The following is a 16,887-nucleotide window of genomic DNA, read 5'->3' as shown; positions in this document are numbered from 1 at the left end:
AACGTTGTGGTATTTTTATACAACGGGGTACTACTAAGCTATAACGAATGATCACATTGAGGTATTTATAAATAAATGAATGCAACTTGTGTCCATATTCATAAGTGAAATAAACTCAAATGTATAAATACTATATAGGTTCCCAAGTGTAAGAAATGGTAGGAGTACATAAAAGTTTATGGGAATCATGATTCCCCATTACATTTCTGTGAAGCCTTATAATGTTTCCATTAATTAGTTGGAATGCTTTTATCGTGGGTTGTTTGATTTTATTGTCTGTGATGGTATGAACAGCTATTTTGAAGAAAACAGAACATTATAATAGCCAGTGCTGATTTAATATCATCTTACTCTGAAGTCCTACCATATTTTTGTTCTTCTGTTTCCATTGGTTCTATCATGTAGTATCTTACTGGATATTATCATGTGTGGTAGTACAAACAAATTTTTTATGGATAATGAGATAATATAGTAGCCATTGTTCATTTTCTGTTATTTGGTTTCTGAATGCCCTGTAAAACTTTCATTCTCTTTAATGGTTTTATACTATTTTGTTATGTTTGATACCATTGTGTATGAAGGTACACTCAACTATTACAAGGAAAGAGACATTATGGTAGCTACTGTTATACCGGATTGTCTTGTGGTGAAATACTGTGTTTTTAAATTGTTCTGTTCTGATCTGCTTTATTATGTCCTCTTTTGCATTAATCTCTTAAAAAAAAGAAATTAGACAGATATCAGAGAACATGATACCATGGTAGATCTCAACTCATTTGCAAAAGGCCCGAAAGTTTCATCTTCCAGAAGGAGCCTGAGACAGCGCCAGGATTCTAGTTCCATGGTGGAGCTGCTTTTCACGTTTAAGTTGAGCTCTGTTCCTATTTTCCGCTGAGTAGATAATACTGATCCAAACAATTGACACTAAAAACATTCAAAATTTGAACTATGAAATTGTCTTCCCCTTAGGTGCTTATTCTCCAGATGTGTATTCTGCAGAATGAACACCTCTGTTCAATTTTAAGAAGAAAGTTAATTTCAGCCTCTTCTTTTTTCCTTTCTGCACAGAGACATTCTGGTATTTAAAGTGCAGCTAACAACTTTTCTCTCTCGCAGAATTTTCAATGGCATCTGCATGAAAATTAAGAAATACTTAGGGAAAGTAATTTAATTTTGCAAATGCAAAGCTAATCTCTGTTCATCATACAGGCAGTAAAACATAAGAGATTTCTATAAGGGAATTCTCCATTTCAAAACCCTTACAGAAATGAATTGTAATGAAGTCAGCAATCTTAGAAGCAATTGCTGGGTGGTGGGACTTCTTCAAAACACATTCATTTGGTCAGGAATTTAAGCTGTGTCAGACTCAGATGTCACTGTCCAAATGACAGAGTGTTTACAATGATGTTATGATTCTCAGGTTTTTTCTCCTTCCATGATTTCTGGTTCCTGGAGGAAGACAAAAAGCCTCAAGCTGAGAAAAATCAACTCAGTAAAAGGGAGGATGTGTAGCCTTTGAAGAAATACTTGTGTTGTTTATATGCTTTGATCCTTGGAAGATGGTTATATTCCCAGGCTTTTAAAAAGAGTTCAGGTCCATGGGGCTTTCACCAAAAATTGCCAGCCAACCTTGAAATTCTTGGGTGAGAAAAGATCCTGCCTTCCAGGATACGGTGCAAGTGGCTTCAGGATGAGAGCAGATCAGAAGCAGTGTTGCTATATTAGTTGGCTGTTTTTCCTCCTGGGTTATATTTTGTAAATGCACATTCCCCGATTTCAACTCTAAGTATATGATAAGGAATTTTTAATCCTTTCTTAGCTGAGAAATCTAAATAGTGCCTTAATATTAAAAATGTTAAGGTTAAGTAGTAAAGAGAATCCTAACATTATTGGAACTTACCTCCCACATGTGTTGACGTTATCTCTTGAAGACACTTCAGGGATAAGATTTATTATTGCAGTAGCACTTGAACCATTTATTTTCTTCAATAAATAAGTGATGCAAGAAGCGTATTTTTTATAGAGGATTGCTGGAATCTAAAGCGAGAAACACATATTCTTATACCACTAAAGTTTAATTTTAATTTATAGTCAAGTAAGTTAGTACTACAAAGAAACCTTTCTGTCCCTTTCCTGGTAGTACCTGATAATCAAAAACACATGTAACATTTCTAACTTCTGCTTACCCTTTTCCTAAGGTGAATGTGAAATGCTGGGATTTTTTTTACTTTCCTTTTTTAATCAGTATACTTTTACAAACTATATTTCCAAGACTTGCATATTTTTAAAAATTTAAATTCATTTCTAATAACTAGGGTTCTGATTCCTGGGTCATATAAACATATCTGAGCCTTAGACTCTACTCAGATACTGAACTACACATCCCAGATTAGCCAAATTCACACTTATTTCTGGCTTTGTATCCCTAAGGGTGGTGGCTCCTTTAGCCTGGACCCTACCAGGATACCGACAGAGCAAAGGCACAGCTACGGTGCAGGCCTTGTGGGGATAACACATCATGAACAGGAAAAATAAATCTTGGTTGCTATGAAGTATGGATAGATTGCTTATCATAAAACCAAGTATTAGCAAAAATTAACATCATGCCATATAAGATTATGATTCCAAAGTTACTGAGTTGCTAGTATAATCCCACATTGTGCTAAATCCATCCCAAGTATGATTTTCTTGTCAGACATGATGTAATCTATAATCTAGAAGACCTGAGATTGCAAACTCAGCATCATTCTACGTACAACCCTAGGGTTTTGTATGGGAATAACAAACCACTGTGGTGCAGTTTTGGAAGCCATCACACTTGATTCTTCAGCCACTAAGTGGCTCTTGCTGTTCCTTGAAAACACTAGACTTTCAAGCTTATGAGTGGTGCTGTGCCATTCAGAAGGCCCACGTCGTCCATGTGACTCGTCATTTGCACCGGAACAGGTCTCCATGCATGGTTTGAGCCCAAATGTCATGATCAGCGTAAACTTCCTGGCCCTTCCCTTACTGTCTAGTTTTCTTACTACCTCTTTTACTTTAAAAGTTGCTGCATTGCAGGCTGTGTGAGGTCAGGGCTTTGGCTCCTTTCTGTTTCTCCAATGGCTGGGACAGCCTGGGGCCCAGAGCAGCTGCTCAGTACATAGATGAGTGAAGTAAGCATCACACCTTCCACAAACCGCTTTGCAGTTTTGACTGTCATTCACCATGGACAGAATTAAACATAGTTGTATTTTCCTGGTTTTTATTTCCACAGCATCTTCCACAGTCATTTGGAAACAAAAAAATGTTTCTTACCCAATGGGAATTTAGTAAAAATTTATTCATATGATGAGTCAGTTTATATCAAAATATTTTTAATGCCCAATTTATTATGACTCTCTGAAGAGTTACATTGCCTAATAACAAAGTGGCCTAGATTGGATGTGTTGAAACAATATTAAAAGGTCATGGGTCATTGGTAAGATTGACTTTTGTGATATATACATCTAGCAAATGTAAGCCAGGACTGTTCCTTGCAATTAAAATTTTGTAGCTATATGACAATCACCAGTGACAGCACTCTAAATCCTGGATGTCTACAATAACCACGGTTTCCCCTCGGCCAACCTTCAGTTCCTTTCATGTTTTGAGTTGGGATTTTCTGGCTTGACTCAGAAGGAAAAGTTTCATGGTGCTTCTTTGGCACATTTGGACTCTATGCCTGAGACAGCTAAAAGCTAAGCAGATGACAAGAAGACACGCATCTGCCCTCCCTGGTGTCCCTGTGCTTGCCTTTTCCCCACCCGTGACTCTGACAATGCCCAGACCGAAACCCTAGCAAATATGGTCACAACACACACCCGGGGCTAGGAACAGCCTGTGCTTCCCTGTGCTCCCTCTTAGTTTAAATCCCACAGGTCATCACTCTGTGAGATGTAAAGGCTGATTCTTACTTTTGGCCAGCCAAATCCAAAGTGGGAAAGGGTTTTGTTTTACTTGGGCTGCATTTCAAATTCAAAGACTTGGTCAGATGGTGTATGTTAAAATCAGAAAATAGAACATAAAAACTCAAATCTCTGGTGCCTCTTGAAAAATCAGATAGGACCACACTGGGACTTGGTTTGTGTGTAGCAACCCGAGGTCTGTTTGATCCAGATGGAGAATGTGCTCAGTTTGTTGCTCTCCTAAACTCTTCTCACGGCCTGACACAAGAGGTCCACAATCTACACAGCTGAATAGCATATGATTTTGCCAGCCTTGTCTGTTCTTCCCAAGGAGACTTGGTAGATGGTGCAAATGGGTGGTTGTGATTAAACAAAGGTTTTTATCTTTAGAACTGTAGTCCATGAAGTCCCCATGATCTGGTTGTGGCATTCTTAGATCAAAACTATTTTCATAATAATGTTGCTAGTCAAAGTCCATTATGGAAATATTTGCCTTCGAAATGCAAAAATATCGGTGATAAACTGCTGGAACTGCAGCACCAGTCAAGGCAGCAGCAACCAATAACAGCCAATATTGTCAGTTCTACGCACACCCATGGAAAGGTAAGAGAAGCCGAGATTTGCTTAAGAAAGCCACTGATTAAGGAAAGCATTTTAGTCAATGAAGCTAAGTTTTATCAAATCTTGACCCGTGAGGCACAACCTTGTTGATCCTGTGACAAAAATTACTGTACATAAGCCATTTTAGTTGCATGCCAAAGGAAAACATTTATGTCACTGCTTGAATTTTAGAGTAATTACCTTTGTTTTTTTCCTAAAAGAACAACTAATAGACAAAATAATGTAGTTTGCAAATACTTTCTTGAAAATATTTTTTGTAATAAAACAAGAAAAATACCTAACAATTTCTGTTACCAGTGATAATCTTGAGCTCTTTGGTAAGAGAAAACATAGAATTTGGAAAATATATATCTGCCACCATGAGCTTGATAGCTCTTCCCCAACATAAAGATTTTCTGATGAAAATGTTCAATGCTCATGATATGAACAAATTATGATTTTTTGATATTGTGGGCAACAGGTAAAAGTCTGGAAGAGTAAACTAATATTCTTCCCAAAGCCTAAGTTATGGAGTTAAAAGATTATACTAAATGAAAGATATACTGAAAGAAAAACAGTGTCTTAAGATTCAAAAAGTTAATTGATGTTTGTAGGTTTTCAGATTCTAGGTTGCAATCAGACCTTAAGAAAAAATGGCTGGAAGTGTAGCCCAGTGGGGGAAAAAGGTCTTTGATTCAATTCTGATAAATAAGAAGAAAGAAAGAAGAAATGACATTCCTTGTCAAGCTTTGATGTAGTGTTGAAAAAGAACATTCACAATGATCTGAAAAGATTATATGTATACCGCTCCCTTCCCAGGGCTCCCTACAAAAATGTACTGCAGAAGCTGGGTGTGGTGGCATATGCCTATAATCTCACCACTCTTAAGCTGAGGCATGGGTAAATCCTCAAGTATGAGCCCAGCCTAGGTTACACAGTGAGTTCAAGGCCAATTTGTACTACGACAGACCTTGTCTCAGAAAAAAAAAAATGCATTGCAGAAAATTAAATGCAGAAACAAATAGGAAAATCAAGTTAATTTCTATTAAACTGAACAGCAAAACATGCATAACTTTGAAACAATTCCATTCTTCATTTCTTAAATTTTTAATTGCAATAATCTTTATATGCTATATAATTTATGTTAACAATTGGTTTATTCCTCTTAAGTTAATTATTAAGCATATACTTAAAGACATTGGTTTAAATTTCTCATACAATAAACATCACTACATCTAACCTACATTAACTAACTTTTGAAAGAGTTTCGAAAACTTCTAAATTGACAAAATAGTCTTGAAATCAAAAGTCTGTGATGTGTTGCCTGAGCACATTATTGATAATCCCATTTATTTTAATGAAACATACATTATACATGCTTGTTTTATTATTTCTAAAAGGAAAAGAAGAAATATTATTTCCTGAATGAGAATCAATTACATTCAGAAAATTTTAATCTTTCAAAAGTGCTTGTAATAACCAGGTAGACGCCATGTATAGCTAATTAGATATTGATAAATATTCAAAAGATCATTTCTCAGTGGCTGCTCTTCACAGATAAAAGAATTCCCCCAGTTTTTTTCCTTTTCTATTTCATTTACTAGGTGGATTCCCTCTACTGAGCTAGCAACTGGGCAGAAAACTTTTTAACTTTTAATAACTTGAAACTGTATTCAATATATAAATGTGTGTGACCTTTATCATATATAACATCAGTTCCTTTGGAAGCCTGCCCCTTGGGCTTTAACAAAATTTAGCTTGTCATGTTGTGATTCTATTCCTGGAGGCTGAGTTACATGGTCTATGTTAATTTCCTATTACTAGTGTAACAACAACCACAAACTTAGTGGTTTAAAACAACATAAATCTGAGAGTTCTGTAAATCACCAAATGAATAGTTTTCCTCAGTTAAAAGTTAGTATTTTGGTACCATCAAATCCCCTTTCTGGATGCACAGAAGAATCTACTTGCTTCATCTGGCCCCTAGAAACCGTGGTCCTTATTCTCAGATGAAGCAATTGTGCACCCCTCTGCGTCTTTCCCCTTATTCCCTAATTCCTATGATTACAGTTAGGAAAGTTAAAAAAAAAAAAAAAAAAAAAAAAAAAAAAACCTCTCATGGTTTTATTGAGAAACTAGGATAATCTCATCTTGAGCTCTTCAGCTTAGATGGTAATCCCCTTTGCCTCATAAGGTGACACACACAGAGGTTCCAGGAATTCATGTGTGCTCTTCTTTTGGGAGCCTTTATTCTGCCCATCAGACAGGCAAATAAAGCACATCAACTACTTTCCTATAAACCCCCTACCTGCACGCCAACATGTCACACCCAGCAGTCCCGTGGAGGGGTAACTAGCTGTTTGTACTAAACAATCATTCTCTCTGTTACCGCAAATCTCCAGAGACACAAAAGAAAAATGCTGTCCTCCTGCAAACCAGTTGGACGTTGGGGAAACACCAAATCATTTTGGTGGGATAAATAGTGACCCATGAGTGGGAAATTATTTCATAGCAGCCCATCCCTGTGAACCTCTTTTGCTATACCTTTAACTATTATGATTCCTGAAAGAAGTTGTCTCCCATGACAGATATATTCTCTATTTTGGAGCCTTTCTCCCAAAAATAATACGATAGGAAAGACATGAAAGCCCAAACATGTAACCAAACAGGAAAACAAACAAAGAGCAGAGACATAAACAAACACATAACACCCTCTCCATTTCCTACTTGTGCACATACCCACATTTGTTTAGAGACAACTGGATCGGACTCTTTCCCGTGTTTAGTTTAATACAATTCGACACCATAAAACTGTCAGTATTCTCTAAAGTTGCATTTGAGGTTTGCAGCCTGTTTTAACCGAGTTGCTCAGTTACGGCAAAGCGTGCTCCCAGACCCTGGCTCGGCCCTGTGCTGGGGATTTGGGGAGCTGCGTGATGATGAAGGACGGATGTGACTTACCGGCCTGGAGTCTCCGTGGTGCTCAGCTCAGCACAGCCCAGTCCACCTGAGGAACTGAGAACCAGACCCGGTGCGGGAAGATGCAGCTGGGAGTGAGGTTAAAGGACAGGCAGGAGGTGCAGCGCCCCTTCAGGAGCGAGGCCGCTTCCTTCTGCAGGCGGCCTGCTGCAGCTCCAGGGGGCGTTCACTGTCAGGTCTACACTCCCCGTGCCCTGCCTGGTGGGCTCTGTCCACCCGGGAAACCAGAGCTGTGGCTGAGGAGAGCAGGCAGAGCCACACGCTGTGGCCAAATTATGTGGTTTTTATCATCTAATGCAGAACTAAAAATGGAAGTAATTTTCAAAAACAGGCCACAGTGTCTTCTGCGTGGCAAGTGTAAAGGCTTCACTTGGGCTCCCTGAAGAAGCCCCCCGAGTCCTCCACTCTTCTGCCTGCGAAGTTTACATACACAGAGTGGGCTCTTCAGGGAGTGAGTTTCATGTCACTGAAGGCGTCCAAGATGAAACTGCAAGAAAACTTTCCTAAGATGTTACTGGGAAGTTTCCACATGAGACTGTTAACCTGTAACCCTGCTGCTATGATTTGACTGTGGTGTTAGCATCCCCCAAAGGTTCCCGTGTTGGAGGGCTGGTTCCCGGGGAGGAGGATGCTGGGGACCCTCACGCTGAGGGGCCTGCTGAGAGGCCTACGGAAGGGAGCACTGGTCCCCAAACACGCTCCCACTACACAGTGTTGTTCTGAGAGTCCATCCTGCGCCCCAAGTCTCTCTTGCCTCCTGCTGGTAGATGCCAGCTCTTTCTCCTGCTGGCACTTTTGCCATTCACTGTGAGTTCCTCTCTGAGCTGTGCTGGTTGAACTTTCACCCTCCAATATCGAGAGCTAAACAAACCTCTTTTCTTCACAAATGTAGCCTGTCTCAGGCATTTCATTATAGCATTGAAAAAGGACCGATATACTTGGTTTAATGAGATCTGTTGCCTACAGGCCAGTTTTGTGCTCTTTTCCTTTCTTCTTTCCTTATTTTTTATTTTTGCTAGTGCATATTTGCCATCCATAATGATCACATTTATCATAGGAAATGTGCACCTGTACACATATATCTTACTTATTCTTTTTCCCATTCCCCTCCCCTCCCTTCAACCACTCCTCCGCTCCCCATTTACAAATACCTTGTTTCCATTTTTCACTTCCATTCTCTTTTTAAAAGACTTTTCCCTTCCTTGCATTCCCCCTTCCTCTCCCTTGCTCCCCTTCCCATTTGAACTTGTTCTTCCTACACATCAACAGCCCGCCTTCCCTGTGCTGCTCATTTAGCCTGTGTGTTTCCCACATAACAGCAACACTGTGCTATTTAACCTCGTGTGTCTCATGCATGTCACTGGACATTAAGTCTACAACACAGACTCTCTGTGAAGGTTGATTCAGTTATGTGATGTCCTTTTAAGAAAGTGATGCCAAATCAAGTCAAGAAACAAAAATCAGTTGAAAATATGTCACAAACCTAAATGTAAAAGAAAAATCTATAAAATTTAAAATAGAAGACCTTTGTGACCTTGAAGCACAAAAGGCAAAAAGATTGCTTAATAAACCCAGAAAAAGAAAAATGTGACAGAGAAATACTAACTGAACATTAGCGCAAGACATTCAGAAAACAAGTAACAGAATAAGAAAAATGTTTAAATATTTTAATCTATCTTGATTTTAACAAAAAGCACTTGGGTCCAAATCATATAAAGCACTTATACAATTAAAAAAAATAAATGAATTGTGTAATAAATTGAATAAAAACTTTACCAAAAATGTAAGAATGGCCAATAAGTAAACAAAAAGATGGTCAATTTCTTTAGTAATCAAGGAAATATACTCTTCCAAAAAATGTACACACACTTCAGGAAAAGAAAAGTTTTCAGCAGATGCCATTGCCCTCCTGTGGAGGACCCTAGAGGATGTCCTATGTCACAGAAAGACCTGCACACAAAAGAAATTGAAAATGTGCGCGCAGCAATCTCCATGGCCAGGGTCACCCAAGCAGCAGCTCACTGTACTAGCAAATGTCTGCCTCCAATTTGAGAACTTCTTGAAGGTTTGGAGGCCAAAGATAATATGTCTTAATCTCATGATGTCGCCATACATTTACTACTAAAATATTTACATGAGTTTTTCTTCTCTTGACGTGTGTATAGAGCTTTGCTTTGTATAAACAGAAGGCCTTTATTTCACCTTGTGCTTGCATCAAAGTGTAGTTGACAACGAAAGCCAGCAGTCACTGCTGGAAACCAGGGGCTGGTTCTTGGGGCTTCAAGCTTAAAGGGGACCACACCACTGGCTTTCCTGGGTCTGCAGCTTGGAGGTGACAGATTGTGAGGCTTCTCAATCTCTACAGTTTTCTGGGTCAACCACTCTTAATATATGTCAGCCTGTCTGTCTGTCTGTCTATGTATCTATCCATCCATCTCAATGACTGTTTCTTTGGAATCTCTAGCTAACACACCACCAGATTCATGATTTCAAGGAGGATTCTTCTAACTTTCTTAACACATACCATGATCACACATAGCTTCCTAAATAACCCACAGACTTTCTGCAATATAACAAAATCCAGTGCATAATTATTTCCACTCTGCTAGGACTGAGCAGTCACAACACTTACCACACAGCAGCACAGGTAAGCTTTTTACCTTTGTGCATCTGCCAGCATGTCCCCATGTGTCACCTTTAAATTGTGTTTTGTACACAAAGCAGCATTTTTTACTGAAGGGAAAAATGGCTTATCCTTAATCAAAACAAAATCAAAGCAGAATAAAATAGCAAAATAAAATAAAATTTCCCACCTCTGCTTTGTATTTGAGGAACCGAATATAAAGTTATTAATTTAGTGGTTGCCTCCAAGTCACTAATGAGGCAGAAATGAAGTCAGGAACTTAACTTACACTTGCTGATTTCACACCATTATGTCTGATTTCCAAAACACTTACTAATGGAGCATCAGGAAAGTCACTTGTAGGTGATGCCATTTCTTCAGTGCGTCTACAAAGTCTTCTCTAGGGATAAGGAAGCACGCCTGGCTATTTAATAACAATTCTAGGTTGTGCTACATAAATTGTCTTGATATCACTATTTTTTAGCTCAAGATATACTGACATTAATTCCACATTTGTGTGAAAGTGTCTGCTAGCAGTGTAAGAACTGGTCCCAAACCAGAATTTCAATCAATATTCCATCATTTTGCTGATGAATAGCCAGACAGCTTTGGCTCAGTGGCCTCTTTAGAGCGTATAGTTATATTTTTATTAAAAACTTAAGCATATTGACAAGAAATAGCCTTACACAGCCCTGACATTCTTGGTTATTTGAGTCGCCCTTGCACTGGTTTAAAAGCGCTGCTGTGACCAGGCAGCGCCAACTGCGTGGCCGAAGCAGAAACTCCTCTTCTCACAGCTCTGAAGCCTGGAACCCGAGGTGAGATGCTGGCGGGGTCGTTTCTTCACGAGGAAGTGAGGAAAAGAAAACCTGTGCCTTGCTTCTTCCCTGGTGTTCTGATGGCTGCTGGATATTTCTCCTCTCATCTGTGCATGGCTCTGTCACTGTGCCTGTCTGCACCCTAATTTCCCCTTTGTGCAAGATCATCTGTCTTATTAGGGGCCCCTCCACTCCAGCATCACCTCATCTTTTAAATAATTACATCTGCAGTGGCCCTAAGTCTCCAAATAAGGTCATGCTCTGAGTTCCTGGAGTTAAGACCGCAGCATTTGGATTTGCGGGCAAATGGTTCAACTCCAGGTCCTCTTTCTAGCTTCCCTTTAATACACTGTCAGTCACAAAAACCTCAGGCATCTTCCCCACGGTCTCATTATTAAAATTAAAAGGGGGTGGTGCTTGTCCATGTGACCTCTTCTTGGGACCTGGGGATAATCCTAACTTTGAGTGGAGCCCACCTGGGGAACTGCACCCCATGGGGGGCTGTACCCCGGAGCACTCTGGTCCTGACCACAGCAGGTGCACCACGCTGCTGACCCTCCACCTTCCACCAGTCCCAGCTGTGCATCCAAAGCCAGACCCCTCCCAGCCAGGAAGGGCCTTCCCTTCTCCAATAGAAGGACCAGGGATGAGGTTATAGAGGCCCTGTGTGCCCCAGGGGCCACAAGCAAGATGAGGCCAGGTTCCAGCCTCCTACCCGGGCCTCTTCCTGACCTGTCCTTGAACGCAAGGACAGATAAATGCCAGGTCTCCTGTGATCTTTCCATTGTGGACCATCCTACTCTCATCCCTCCCTCTGTCCTTTCTTCAAACTAACCCAAGGTTCCTGTGTGCCTGGCCCGCACCCTGGTGTCTTCTCCTCACCAGCTGCCCCCTTTCTGTGGACCCTGGCCATCACTCCCACTGCCGTTCCCACTTGGCTGCCAGCCACTCTTCTCTCTCCTTGGATGTCCCCACAAGAGCACACTGAGCTTCCTTCTCACAGCAGTCCTGCCCTGTCATCACTGACCACCTGTTAGACCCCACACCTGTGCACAGGTGCAGACAGACAAAGTGTCACCTGACTCCACCAGTTCCAGCACCCACCTGAGGTTTCAGTCATGCTCCCTGCTCAGTGATTATCTTCAGTGACTAAATGAATACACAGTGTTCACGGATGGCCTGGGGCTTGCGGCTTAGGAGCATTTTGTGACTTTTGGGTTTTATTTAATGTCTGGGCTTCCCATAATCTTATTTATACACTTTGACAAAACCTTTCCTCACTGGTAAATAGCCCACAATTAGTCTCAGGGTGTCAGAATTGGAAAGTAGTTCAGAGATTTTGTGGGCGGTAACTCTTTGCAACTTTTAAACTGATATATAAGGTCCAGAGATACGGAATGACTTGTCTATGCTCAGCAAGCTTTTGACAGAGTGGAGCTTGAATCTCCATCTCTCTTTCTTGTTAATATCTAACTGTTTCAGTGAAAGCCAGAAATGCACACAGTTTCCTCTGTCCACATTATGCTCCTAGAGATCCAAGCCAGAGCCAGGCCACTGGCTCCTGTTGATTTTATCTTGTATTCCACAGGCCACCTTCCCTTAAAATAAACTACTCAAAATGGCATGGCAGACACACACATTTCTAATGTCACTCAAATAGTGCAATTCAAGCTGTTTTCCCAACCCTCAGTCCTCTGGCTTCTCCCGCCCTAGGCTCCCTTTAAATGCATCTGTATTTCTGCCATTCCAGCAGGAATTTTTCCGTCTCTGGACTGCCGGATCAGCCCATGTGCATGTTTATATCAATGTGCAATCAATCAAAGTTTGTTCATTTTAAAATAGTTTTCTTTTTAAAGACCAAAGCCATTTTGTGCATTTTTCCCCCAAGCTCTAAGTTGTGAATTGCTGGCTCATATCCATTGGTCACTTTGGAAGGAAATTAGCAATCTTCCTGATTGCAGATCAAGATTTCCCTTTCTTATTATAATTGCTATTATTTCATTCTGAATTCAAAAGTAGTCTGGTGCTATGGAATTATAAACAACAGTTCTGTAACGAGTTTTATATGAATTGCTGATACATCTGAGAAAATGGCTCTTCTGAAAAGAGCAAAGTTGAACGGGAACCTACAATAAACCCAGATGTGACCAGAGTACATTATGCTGGTGCAGTGCTGTGATCAAAATATTCTGCATTCCTGGGTAACATAAATGAAGGCTTAACATTTAACCACAGCAGAAATCAATAGAAATAAAACAATGTTTCTTAACAGGAAAACTTGGAAAATAGCAGCTTTAAAACCCTCAAATTTCTAAAATATGACGTGTGGACAATTGCACTTCTGTGGCTTCGAATTTGATTTCAATTTTAGCCACACTAGAAGCATGACCTATGACCAGGAAGCCAGCAAGGAGGCTCCATGGTACCCTACTAGTTACCAAGGAGACCCGTTATCTCCATTCTATAAATGGATTAGCTTTGCCAAGGCTGAGGTTAATATAAATGGAACTGCACACTTGTGTCCTTTTGTATCATTTCTCTCCCTCTGCACAATGTCTGTGGATCTGATTCTAGGACATGTTGTAGGAGTGGTTTGTTTTGCTCACTGTGTGATGCCCTATTGAATACACCCCAGCGTGTCCACCGTAACACTGAGGACACTCAGGTTGGTTTCAGTTTAGACCAATCACAAAATGCTTCTATGTGCACTCTCACCGTCTTTTGGTGAAGCTCTTGGAGCTGAGGGTGCTGGCTGACTGAGTACACAGATACTGACCCTCACAAGCTATCATCAGTGTTCAGAGACTGTGGTGACTGATGTTTTGCAGCAGTGTATGAAAATTCCCATCACTGCATTTTCAATGACATTTAATTATTTTTTGCACGATTTTTTCATTTTAGCAATTCTGGCGAGCAGACAACACAATCATGTTACAATATGATGTTTTATTTTTTCACTGAATAGCCTGCTGAGAACATTTTTGATGTTTATTGGTTATTTGAATAACCTCATACCTAAGCTGCCTGTCTTCACTTCTTGCACATGTTAGGAGCTCTCCTTTTTTGTCCTGCTCTGTAGGAATTCTTTACATCGTCCTGATATAGACCTTTCGGCCAAGAAGTGAATGGCAAATGTTCTCTCTATTATTAGCTTGCCTTTTTACTTTATCAGTGATGTTTTCTGATACATAGTCATTTAGAATTTTTACCATTTTTATTGACGCAAAAATTATATGTATTTGTGCAGGACCATGTAAGGTTTGATGCATATATTTATCGTATAATATTCAAATCAAGGTGAGTGTATCTGCCTCTTCCAATATTTATCATCTTTTCCAGTGAACTCATTTAAATCCCTTTCTTCCAGCTTTCTTGAAGCATACATTTCCTCATTGTTTTTGTGGAGCCTCTACCATATATAAGAGCACCAGAACTTATTTCTCCTATATACATATAATTTAATACCCACTAACCAACCTTAAATTTAAATGTAGTTTGATTTATTAATATTTTCCTCTAAAGATAGTGCTTTTTATATCCTGTTACAAAATTTTTGCCTGCCCTAAGACTGTGGAAATACTTTCCTGTGCTTTCTTCTATAAACATCATTGTTGTGTCTTCTAAAAGGGCTACATTTTCTCTGTAGCTTTAGCAGTAGGGAAGATATTTTAATAGTAACCAGCCCTAAAAAAAATGTATACCCTACGGTGCAAAGACAAATATTTTTGATGCTCTTTATGCAAAACATAAGGAGAGAAACAGCTTTGGAGGAAAAAGAGGAAATAATGCTTCCCCTTGACTATGCACTACTGTTGTGATCCCAAAGTCCTCTCCAATCGGCCCTTTCATTCTGCAGATCCCCACGCAGTGATTCTCAGCGGGCTCCCACTTCCTTCTCCTAGGAATGCTGATGCAAGTGTCTAGGAAGCTTCTGGTCACATCGATGCCAAAGTTAGAGAAAAGATTAGCTCAGGAGCAACTGTGGTATGAAAGCCTTCACTGAACAGTGAGACTTCTGCAAACGGCTGACACATTCTTCTACCTCTTCAAAAGGAGAAGACAGAGACCCTTAAATGTGAACCATTACACGATATCATATCTAGAGTGTCTGAAAATATGGAACATGCAGATTTTAAACAAAGACATGACATATATGAAGCTGTGGGTTCCTCAGCTTACTGAAAGGAGGTACCTGAAATAAACTATGGAGAACTTAAACCTGACAGCGGGAGGCACCGTGCTAAGAGTCCTTGGTTCACCTTAGTTTCCTTACAGAACTTCACTCAGAAACATACTTTTTCCCTACAGTGTGCTTTGCCACAATTTTGCAGTTGGTTCCTTTCAGGTAAGAGTGCTCCTTAGAATTTCCTTCCTTGCAATCACATTTCAAAAAAAAAAAAAAAAATGTTTATTTCCATGCACTGAAAATTGGTTATGTGGCCAAGCTCATCATCTATTTGTGTCTGCAAGAAATGGAGTGAGACTATTATAAAGTGTGGAAAGGGAATTATTTGCCAGCAATAACATGAATAAATTTAGTCAATGGTTGATGGATGGCAGGTCCGCTTGGTAAATAGGAAGCCAGGAAAATGCACAGAGCTGGGCCCCGGCAGCCACTGCAGTGTGAACTGCTATATAACGCTGGCTAAGCACAGGGTGGAGGGGAAATAACTGCTGTCACAGTCTCCTGACAAAGACACTAAACAAAGATATTTTAGTATCTTTGTGCCGATGACTGAAGTAAAATAGTCCCTGAATATGAGGATGGGAATTACTTACACATTAAAGGTGAAACTACCCTGAGAAAGCATCAGACATGAGGTCTCTAAAAATTTCAGCATTAGCAGGGGGAGAAATGGGCTGTGTAGATCATCAAAACATAAACAGGTTTCATTTATGGTCCCTTGGGCTGTGCACTTTCACCTTCTGTTAAACATTTTGCTTGGCTGGAAAAAGACCACAGCAGCAAAACCTGCCCCTTCCTGACTCCTGGCTGGAAGTGCCATCTTGGGAATATTCAGCAAGGACCACAGGGGAGGCTGACCATGCTGTGGGCCATGCCTGATGGGTCATCAAAGGGACAGTTCTGGGACACTGGAACCAGTGGACAACCACACCTGCTTCTTCTGTTTACCTCAGTGCCTCTGAGCTCTGAGTTCTGAGTTCACAGAGTTCAACATGGTGGGACCTGCCCTGAGTTCTGCTGTTTGGATACAAGGTAAACTTTCTGAGTTCTGAATATCTTGAATAAATTTCCTCACCTGCTTTCTACTTTTTGATACTAACTCAAAGCAGAAAGAAAAATCCAGAAGCAAAGTCAAGACTGAGTGTATAGTTCTAAATTGTGATTCTCAGAACATCTGAGAGTTCCCCTATAATATGATGAGGTTCCAAAGAAATATTCTGATTTCCAAAGACAAGTCTAAAATAGCCTTTACCCTTTACAGTACCTAGAGACTGCACTTCTCAGGGGGTGTTAGTAGGTGTACATAAAACATCTCAATTCTTTTTTCATCCCCTTCCCCTTCCTTTCTTCCCTCCTCCCTCCGTCTCTTGATTCCCTTCCAATCTGAGAAATACCTGTCTCCCTGCACGCCATCTTTTCTTTTGCTCTTTATTTATAAATTGGGTTTCTCACAGAGGAGAAAACATGTGATACTGAAGTTGTGTGTCTGATTCATTTCACTTAACATTATGGTCTCAAAGTGCATCCATTTTTCTACAAGTGATGCCACATTTGTCTTTCTTTATGGCACAGCAGTAATTGTTTTCCTGATTTTCTGAACTTTAAATACAAATTGTGATGATACAACTATTTGAATAATAAATCTAGAATCTGTGAGACTATGCTAATGCGACTGGAACATGCATTCTCCTGATTGGGACTTTATCTCTTCCCTGCCAGCAGGCCACCTCTCCACAATGACAGGGTCTCTGTAAA

At 40.2% G+C, this 16,887-nt stretch overlaps 1 long non-coding RNA gene across 4 annotated transcripts in view; it reads right to left on the bottom strand.

Annotated features, from left to right (window-relative positions):
* The window catches only part of LOC134475792 (uncharacterized), a 214,297-nt gene that overhangs the window by 20,606 nt on the left and 176,804 nt on the right, over positions 1-16,887 (bottom strand). For all 4 annotated transcript variants that reach the window (XR_010047050.1, XR_010047048.1, XR_010047051.1 and 1 more), the window contains one exon: positions 1,901-2,037. This is a non-coding gene — a long non-coding RNA (uncharacterized LOC134475792). The remainder of the gene's footprint in view (positions 1-1,900; positions 2,038-16,887) is intronic.

This window comes from Cavia porcellus, unplaced genomic scaffold (assembly GCF_034190915.1).
Source record: "Cavia porcellus strain 051 isolate PalLab524CR breed Dunkin Hartley unplaced genomic scaffold, mCavPor4.1 scaffold_4, whole genome shotgun sequence".
In the NCBI taxonomy this organism is placed as follows: domain Eukaryota; kingdom Metazoa; phylum Chordata; class Mammalia; order Rodentia; family Caviidae; genus Cavia; species Cavia porcellus.
The sequence above is the reverse complement of the archived record's forward strand: the minus strand, read 5'-3'. Positions and strand labels throughout refer to the sequence as shown.